This window comes from Chrysemys picta, chromosome 24 (genome assembly GCF_011386835.1).
Source record: "Chrysemys picta bellii isolate R12L10 chromosome 24, ASM1138683v2, whole genome shotgun sequence".
Taxonomy (NCBI): Eukaryota; Metazoa; Chordata; order Testudines; family Emydidae; genus Chrysemys; species Chrysemys picta.
Window position 1 is genome coordinate 16,159,360 of NC_088814.1, and position 9,898 is coordinate 16,169,257.

Genomic DNA, 9,898 nt, shown 5'->3' on the forward strand with positions numbered 1-9,898 from the left:
CCATAGTGGGGCTGTGTTGCTGGTTGTCCATCAGGCTGACACCCTACCACTGCAGCAGCAATCACATTCCCATGAGGCTGTTAATACATACTCTAGCTGGTGAGAAAGAAAAATGATAAAGAAATGCAACATTTATTAGGACTATATTCTGCAGTTAAGCCAGGTGTGCCCAGTTTCGTTAATGAAATTGCGTCTTTAATTTCAAGCCTCATTTTGCACACAAAAAAAAAAAAAGACAAACTCAATGATTAAGCTAAATGTAAACACTTCCAGATTTCTTCCCTGCCTGACCATGAAGACTTGCTCTGAAAAAACAGACCCATGAAAAAGAAACAACAAGAGGGGGGCAGCTACGTAGCAACAGAGCTAGGAGAGGCAAACACTAGATCACCTACCTGCAGTTGACCTCACTTAGCTCCATCATAGTTAGAAACTAACTGCACCTTGTCTCTGCTAAGATTTTACAGTGAGATAACTGATGCATGTTGGCTATCTCACTGTAAAAAAAAAAAAAAACCACACCTTTTTTGGCAGCAAAGACATAGCCATAGCTTACCTTCCCTCATACGAGCAGCAAATTGAAAATTATCGTACAGCACTACTGAAAATGTACAGCCATTGGTCTGATGGCTTCAGGGACTCTTTCCCCAAATAAATTTGTTAGTCTCTAAGGTGCCACAAGTACTCCTGTTCTTCTTTTTCCCCAAATAGGCACCCAAATGCCACTGAAGTTCAAAGGGAACAGAGTGCTCAAATCCCTTCAGCTCCATTAAAACCCCAGCCTTGATCACTTTGCTTTTCTGATGCACCACTCATCCACTCCAGTTCTTCGTCTGAACATTGTCTACTTCGATTGGAAGCTCTTTGGGGCAGGGACTTTGTCTCTTCAGACAAACACACTTTTACTGTGATTTTAAATAAACTTTAAACAAGAGCTTAGATTTATAGCTGGACAAGGGTGAAGCAGATCAGGGCATTTCAAAGTCTGAAAGTCTATAGCACATTATACCTGCTACTAATCAGTTGCTGTGAAGATCAAATCTCCCCTGCCAACTGCTATTTTGGAAGGGTTCTAGTCAGCATTTTGTCAGGGCAGTCAGGCAACTTATATTTTGCCATTTGGGAGTTCTGCCTTAAGTCAATTTATACATTTAAGAGGGCTACTTTAAAAAAAACTAAGGCTATTAGAAGAAATGTATAGCTATAATGTCCAACAACTGTTTCAGACTGACATTGTTTGAAATAAATAGCTGCCTCTGGGACATGAGTTTTATGAGCAATGCATTTAACTCCGGTCACCCATAAGTTGCTTTTGGTTTATTAGAACATGCAATTAAAGTCTTAGCAACATTACTTTGCTGACCCATACCTGGCCACCAAAAATTAAGCTTCACAACTGCAGGATGCAGCCAGGAATTTACACATCACACCAACAGGGAATGCTACGTTCCCATCCCCTAGACTGAGATTTTTTTGGGACCTCTAATTCCCAACAAGTGCACTCCCATCACAGACAGGAACTGAGGAAGCAAAAAGTAGTCCAAGGCTCAGATGTCTGAGAAGTTAGACAACATGATGGTTAAAAAAAAAAAAAAGTCCTTGAGCCTGTATGATCTCTTACCCACATCATAGCTGCCACAAGGAGAACAGCACTTGTGGAAAGTTATAGATCAGTTATAGGCCCAACAGAAAAACCTTAGAATATAGAATGCTCTCTGAAGCTGAGAATTTTGTACAGAACTACAAGATGCCAATTCCATCATGTAAAAAGTCCATTATCAACTCTGACAGTTCTTAAAAGTTTATTATGCCTTCTTTAAAGCTTATAAATTATGTTTTTCTGCCATCTTTTCCTTCCTCAATTTGGATGGTATACATAGACCTCCTCCACCGCCCATGTTTCAATGGAATTGAAATTAAGATAGTTCTGTTTTTTCCTTGTCAGTTCGAGCCATATTATGGCAGCATAGCTCTGGGGTTGTTTGTTAACTAGCACAGTCAGCATGGGAAGTTTCAGTTTGTCCCAGAATGGATTAAAGAAATATTTAGAATACAGAGAACATTCCCCCAACAATTTACTGCAATATTAAGGTATCGGCAAAAAGATGATTTCTGGAAATCTTGGGTACCTGATGGAGTTAAATGTAGGCTTTGTGCAGAGACTTGGTGTTTGATAACTGAAAGCAGCGTGGGTTAAATGACTTGCTATCCTTCTAGAGAAGGGTCCCCCACCTCTTGCACTACACTTTTCCTTCCACAGACAAGAATATCTATAAGGACCAGAGAAGGTTAATTGGTCCATAATAGATTGGCAAGTGCTCCTATGCAAAACAGTGTATTTTAATGAATTATCATCAGGCTAAAAAAGTCATATTAAAAACAGCTTTCCTCATGTTAATACATTTTGAAAACTTTGGGGGCTTAATTGAAGGTAAGTTTGTATAATTTATACTGCTTACTTTTTACACTTGAGTGACTAATGAACTAGAATAGTGAATAGTAATAAGAAATAGTAGAGTCATACACCACTACAATGCTGCAATGTAATACAATGCTGCAGGGAAATATTTGTTTGGATTTAAAACTTTAGTGAATTAAAAAAAATGCTTAAACATGTCTATCTTTAATTCCCCTCCCCCCACCATACACACACACACACTTATGTCTAGGGCCCAAACTATCTCCTAATGACGTTCTTTTCATATTATTGAAATGGGATGAGATTTGCAAAAGCTATTTGCCCAAATGTGACATACCTTCACGTTTACCCATTCCATTCAAGTTAGCAGAGTTAAAATTTGCAAAGCATTTTGTAAATAACTCATAGAAGCTGCAAGTATTAAGTTAGTAAGCAATCTAGACAAGGTTTTATTTTCAATGAAGTTTAGTTGTTTGTACATCTCCATCAAACTTCATGATCCAGTAGTCCAACACAACATCCTGACCTCATTTTTTAAAAAGCCATTTCTTAAGCAAGCTTATTTGCTAATATTATATCCCCAGCTTAAAATAAGATGGTATTTAAAAGGGACATTCCCATCTAGGTCCTATCTACACTACAAAAAACTGCAATGTTACAATAATTCAATGTTTTCTGTGTAGACAGGACGAAACGGTCACCAAATATTATAAATATTGTGAAATCCAATGCCAGAAGACACACTAAAATGGTTTGGTCCCATCTACACCAACCATGCTACTTCTCCCCCAGACCCTTATATGACATATTTTGTAATATCAACAGGAAATCAGCTTTCACTTAAATGGTTTTACTAAACTTAGTAGCAATCGAAGCATTTCCATATAAGCTTCATTTAAATATTCCCCTTTAATCTTGTGAACCCAAACACAAGATCATAATGGTGAATGAGACTCAAAGTCAAACTGACTCATTTAGTTTCACTGTCCAATCTGAGAAAAATACTATTAGTCAAACAGTAATATTTTAAAGATTTATAGTATCTACAATTTCAACTTTTAGATTGAGAACCATTTAGGTATTTCTAGAGCACTCATCACCATGGTATCAAGATGCCAAATACAAAAATGAAGAATCCCAACAATTTTGTACAAAAAACCTGGCCTCTCCTTCCACATAGCTGTTGCTACTAAAAGGTTAAAGTAACAGTATGCTATTCAGAGACTCGGCTTCTTGTGACAGCTATCACTTAGTAGCTCAATTTTTTTGAATGAGCTGTCAGTTATGATAATTGCACAACCATTAGATTTAAGATAGTTAAATGTTAATATAAAAACTTATAGTACTTTTGATGCTCAGATTAATTTGAAATTAAGATTTGAAGACATCCATATGTCGACTCTCACTGTGCATAGACAAAGAGGAAATATCACTTGTATGAGAGCTCAGAAATCCGGTTTAAAAAGCAACTTGCAAGTTGTTTATGGACACCAATTTCATGCTGCCACTTTCAATTCGTGCATGGTAGCGCATGTATGTTTCCAGTTTAACTGATATTAAGATGAAGCAGACAGGAAGCATCTGAAATCAACCGCAGCAGTGACTTATTAATCAGCAAAGTAGTATTTTAACTTTTTGTCAAAAAATGTTGTTTTAAAGAGAAGTGATATGGTCAGATAATGAGTGGTGAGTAAACATACAGTTATACAAGTGAATAAGATCTGAAGTTCAGTTTATTTTGATTGGCTGATCTCAAGGTTTCTGCCTCATTCTCTCCTCCCCATTGTAAAGGATAGCTTTTGTAGATCTGCACCTAGCAACTCCCAATCAAAACAGCAAAGTCTGCAATTTAATCTCCTAACTTATTAGGAGTGCTTCTTTGCTGTGAAAAGCAGAGAGCAGGCAGGAAGCAAGGTATTTCAAAAATCAAAAGGGAAAGTCTGCTCATTAGTAGAAAAATACCATCTAAGCTAAAAATGTCTCTTAGACTCTGAAGCTCTCACCAAAACACATGGAAAAGAAAGAGTAGGTTCAATTGAATTCAAGGCGCTAGTATTTGTAGAATGAAAATACATATTAGTCAATAATGAGATCACGTAGGAATACTATGCTTTTTTCAAGAATGTTTCATGAAACATTTGCTAAAAATATTTCACATAAAGTTGATAATAAATGTGAAGATGTTTGGGTTAGACAACACCTGGGTGGATTCCAAAGGAACAGAACAACATTCAGCTATATATACAAACCTTGACTAAATACTTAACGTTAGAATACATACACACAAATTTCAGAGCGATTAGAAATCTGTCACTCTTTCAGCACTCCACTGAATGAATGAAGTCGATGTTTTACTAATACCATACGTCACTGTTACTCTCGAAACATTCTGGATATCAGAGATGACTGGAAAAAGCAACAGAGGGTCCTGTGGCACCTTTGAGACTAACAGTTTAACTTTGACAAAAAGTTAAAATACTACTTTGCTGAGATTACTGGCAAAGCCAATCATGTCAAATTGTAACAGACTAAAAAAGAAGAGAGTTTAATTTAACAAGTTCAAACAAACAGCCTTTGCTGATGCTTCCCGACAGAAGGTTCAAACTGAGGAAGTCAATTTATTACAAGAAATAGCTCGGATTTCTGGTATAGGAACTTTTTTTTATAAGAGCTAGTTACTTTAACAGGGGTTTTACTGTTTAACATTTAAAAACACTGAATTCAATATTAGAATGCTGCAAGGCTGATTACTAAAACTGACATACGGGAGCTACGTTTCCTTGGCTTCATGTCTATCCAGACCAACCAGCCAGTGGTGCACTGGGGTGCTAACTAGGACGCTTGCCCTCGCCCTACAGTGACTAGAAGCGAATATTGCTGGGGGTCCGATCCCGAGCCCCCCACTTCACAGCCCGACCACCCGCATGGTCCCCAACCCCCCGCCGCGACGGCCCCACAAGCCGCGTGGGGAACCAGCGCCCCTGCAGGAGCCGGCCGGCCAAGCCTGGGCGCGACACAGCTAGCGGGTGGACTTCCTGAAGGCAGCGTGCCGCCCGCCCGGCCGGCCGGGGGAACCGCTCGGGAACTCCGCGGCCCCGGGGCCCCTCACGTCAGCCAGGGGGTGGCCCCCGCCCCCCGTGGGCAGCGAGCGCGGGGCTGCCCGAGGAGGGGCCCTGCCAGGGCGGGGCGCACGGCCCGAGGGAAGCGCCCCGCGCTGGGCAGGACCTGGCCGCCTGGCGGGGCACGGCCGCCGGCGCTGGGTGGTGAGGGGGGAGCGATAGGGCCCCCAGCCGGCCGGCCGGGGGAGTAACGGGGACGCGCCCCTCGGCCGCGTAGCAGGGGGAGGGGCCAGGCGGCCGGCACGCTCCGCGCCCGCCGAGAGCGCGCTCACCTACCGCTCCGGTCCGTGCGGGGGCCTCGAGCGCGGCGCGGCGCAGCGCAGCCCCTCAGGCTCCCTCCACGGCGCCTGAGAAGTTCGGGGCTGGGGGCCGTGTCTGCCACGGCACCTGCCTGGCCACGCCCCTAGGCCCGCCGCCCAATAGCCGCAGATTATAGCCTGCGGCCAACGCCCCTTCTTTGAGGCGGCCCCGCCCAACCGCCCTGACCCGCCTTCTCGTCACGCCCCCTCCAGCCCACGAACCAATCAGCGCGCACACTCCTTCCAGCCCCACTCCGCCGGTTCGGAAGCGATAACCGCTCCCGCCCTCTGACGCGACGAGAGATTTCCTGGGCTTTCATTGGGCGGAGGGGGCCTGTGGTTTCCCAGAAGTGGGCGGGGCTTCTTGCAAACCATTTCCCTTCCCCCTCTGGGCGCGGCAGGAATCGTCCGACAGCGCGTGCGCAGGTTGAGGGCCGCCGGCTGTTTATTTACCAGCTGCGGAACTGAGTCGGGAGGGAAGCGGAGCTGCGCGTGCGCGGGAGCATTAGGCCGTTAAGCCGCTTTTGACTAGCCGAAGCCTCGGTCTTCCCGCCCTTGTTTCCTCAGGGAGGGTCCGTAGTGGGCCGCGGCTACGGGCCGCGCTGCGCAGCTCCCCGCGCCAGAGCGGCCCGGCTGGGTCAGCCCCAGGGTCCGCCGAGCCTCGTGTCCGCTGTGTGCGGGGGCCGGGCTCAGGGAATGGTCAGAACAAGTCTCCCGTGACCCAGCCCCTGTGCTCCGGGGCCATGGGGCGCCCAGCGCAGGGGGTTGGTCCCCGCCCGCCCTGGCGAACAGCCATCGGCGGACCTGCCCACCAGGAACTCGGCCCACTCTTTTCCGAGCCCCGTTATTCATTGGCCGTCCCAGCCCCCCCGGCAGCGAGCTCCCGCTTTTCCCTGGGGGCTGCCGCTTAGGGGGACCAGCCAGCCCGATTTTATAGGGACAGTCCTGAATTTTGGGTCTTTTTCTTATATAGGCTCCTATTACCCCCCACCCCCGTCCTGATTTTTCACATTTGCTGTCTGCTCACCCTACTTCAGCTATCGGAGCGGAGTTTCCTAGAATAATTTTTTTCACCTCAGTGAAGCACTGAAGGGACTAAAGAAATCCACAGCCAAGGGACTAAGCAACACGTCTACCAGCTCCTGCCTTCTGTGGATGCTGTTCGGGGCTTGCAAACCAGCACCACCCATCCACATCAATGTCCCTTTCCCCTTAGCCTTGTTTAGAAACAGCAAACTAATCTCAGCCTTTTCCCCCCACAAGGCACTTTGGAATGACAGGAACTCCACTGCTATCCTCCCACGCTGCAGCTGACTGCCAGGGCTGTGATGCTAGATTGTTGGCTGTTTACCAGGGCTGAGGGTTTGGCAGAAGTATCTTCCTAAGACTCTGCTGCAAGTTTCTTCAGTGAAAAGGAGAATAAAAAAGGCTGTATTGAGCTGACAATCTTTTCTGCTCACTTTTAGGTTTTCTTAGCAAATCCTGTGACTGTCAGTGCTAGCATTTTGTACAGACCACTGCAGATCAGGGAACACCAAAGCTTTGACCATTTACTGCTATGCATGCCCTGAGCCTTTGGTCCAGTCTCTTTTATTTATAGCCAGTGAGCCATATCATTGTGATTCTTATAACTCCCTGCAGTTCCTCCCAGCTTGCTAGTGCTCAATCTTGTAATTAAAATCTAAGGTGTTTAAATTTAAGTTTTTCTACAATGCTTAAATCACTGAATTGTGCCCATAAGTGCAAAGGAAAAGTGGTTGTGGGAGCTGTTAAAGTTACTATGTGTACATAAACTATTATTCATCCCATGGCTTTTTGGATTAAGTATCCAACTATTCTATGGACCAAAAGGTGAGGTCCTTAATCCTGCAAACTGTCATTGACTTCATGGGATTTCTGCTCTACAGCTTTGCTGTTCCTCCTCCAGTTTTGCTATAGATGATGTCTCATTTTAAAGATAGCAAGATGTAGCTGCATAAGATTTTTGAAATTCAGAATTGGTTTCAGAATTCATTGCCAAATATACCATTAGACAACTGTATTCCCTTTTGTGTAAGCTTGCTGTGTGCACCACTGTCAGCTATTGGAAGTGATGCCACACTTAATCATAGAACATCAGGATTGGAAGGGACCTCAGGAGGTCATCTAGTCCAACCCCCTGCTCAAAGCAGGGCCAATCCCAGACAGCTTTTTACCCCAGTTCCCTAAATGGCCCCCTCAAGGATTGAGCTCACAACCCTGGGTTTAGTAGGCCAATGCTCAAACCACTGAGCTATCCCCCCCCAGATAAGCACTTGTTCAAGTGTGACTGTCATAAGCCTTAATACCATTATAGATGATAAAAGGAAATTCTCCTTTAACTCAGGTGATGAGGATTTGGGTGATTGGAGCAGCAGGAACCAAGTTCTCTCCCTTCATAAATTGTAAAGTCCTTTGTGACCATTTATCTCTCACAATGCTATCACTCAGCCATTGGTTGTTCATACAGCAGCAGTAGCATGTGGGCAAAATGTGAAAAAAAAGGTGAGAAGGGAGAGCTATGCTTGATGTAAAAATTCCACCAACTTGTGCATTTCCTAAAGTATCAGCCAGTGTTTACCTAAAATGATATAAAATAAGGCAGAAAAGGAGAGGACAACAAGTGTGGTAGCACCTAGATACTGCAGCTAGGCTGGGTGCTCAGTTGGATAGTCATGTACTCATCAAGAAAAAGTAGTGAGCGTCTGAGCAATATGAAATAGTAACATTTAAAAGGCTCTCTCTGAATTAGTCTTTTACTGGGTGGGGTATAGGAAAGCTTCTGTGATGTCTCATTGAGTCACATCTAGTTTTTAAGTATTCTGCAAGAAGGCAGACCAAAATGAAACCTTTTCAAGAATTAGAACTGGCCCCAGGTGGTATGTGTGACCACCCTGCTATAGTGAGCAATGAAGTTTTCAGAAGATCAGATAGACAGCCTTTCCCCTTTTTATTTTAGCCTCTTCTCTTCTGAGAAGGACCTCCTCTCTCTCCTTCTGCACTTTGCTGCTGCTGTTCAAGAGACTTTAAACATTGTATATTTCCCCCAGTGACCAGACAGCAAGTGTGAAAAATCAGGACGGGGGCAGGGAGGTAATAGGAGCCTATATAAGACAAAACCCCAAATATCAGGACTGTCCCTATACAGTTGGGACATCTGGTCATCCTACCCTTAACAGTTGTCAGCTGATTTAGTTTTCAGCTTCTGATTTACATGGATAAAGATTTCCCCATGTGATTTCAGGTCTTCTCCATGGGACAGATAAAAGTTAAACACAAACAAGAGACCATAACTTGTAAGGAGTTCTGAAGGAAAGGAGTTTGTTTAGCAATTGTAGCCTGATGTTCCCTGTGCATTTGTGCAGCATCTGGCCACCCACTCACTCCCTTTGGATTGGCTGTGGGCAGCAGACTTCTTGTGGCATTTAAGTGATATGCTGTGGCTTGCGGGAGGATGACTAACAGCCTGCAGCAAGCAGCTTCGAACAGAAACCACCACGGAGGATGCTCTGAGCAATCTTGAAACTTCAGCTGTAGCAGGATCCTGTTTTTCTGGTTAAAGGTACACAGTCAGTTCCCTCCACCTCAAGCACACACTTGTGCCCAGACTTCCCTCTTCTACATGCAGTCTTGTCACTGGGCCATTATCCCCTTAGGGTAGAGTTCCTCAGCCTTTAACTGGAGTAAGGTTCCTTCATAAAGGAATGGAGCTGCACAAAGCCACAAAATAATCCCATCATAACATGCAAGCTGCACAGTGATGTGTTATAATTACTAGAGCATATCATACTTTGCAGTTAGCAGGCCTTTCTATGACTACTTAGTCCAAGCCAGGACACCAGGCATCACCAGTTGTGTTGGTCAGTCTGAGAGCTTGAGAACCACAGGATCTGCTATACCAGCCCTAAGAATGCTCAGCTGAGATAGTGTTGCAATTCTTTGGACTAATGATCAGTCAAGACTCTTCCACCTCTTAGGTCTATGATATTCTACTCTCCAATGATGAATGTGGAACTATAACTAGCACAGAGGGGAGGAAGGTT

General features: G+C 44.5%; 1 protein-coding gene across 6 annotated transcripts in view; it reads right to left on the reverse strand.

The window, feature by feature from the left end:
- Window positions 1-5,997, reverse strand: part of MAP3K14 (mitogen-activated protein kinase kinase kinase 14) — a 29,762-nt gene extending 23,765 nt beyond the window's left edge. For 2 of the 6 annotated variants that reach the window (XM_042844805.2, XM_042844806.2), the window contains exon 1: window positions 5,815-5,959. The gene's annotated coding sequence lies outside the window, so the exon portion shown is untranslated. Of the gene's footprint in view, window positions 1-5,810 lie in introns of all 6 variants that reach the window. The other 4 variants (XM_008167576.4, XM_008167577.4, XM_065577662.1 and 1 more) reach the window with 4 other exon arrangements.
- Between the last annotated feature and the right edge of the window lie 3,901 nt (window positions 5,998-9,898).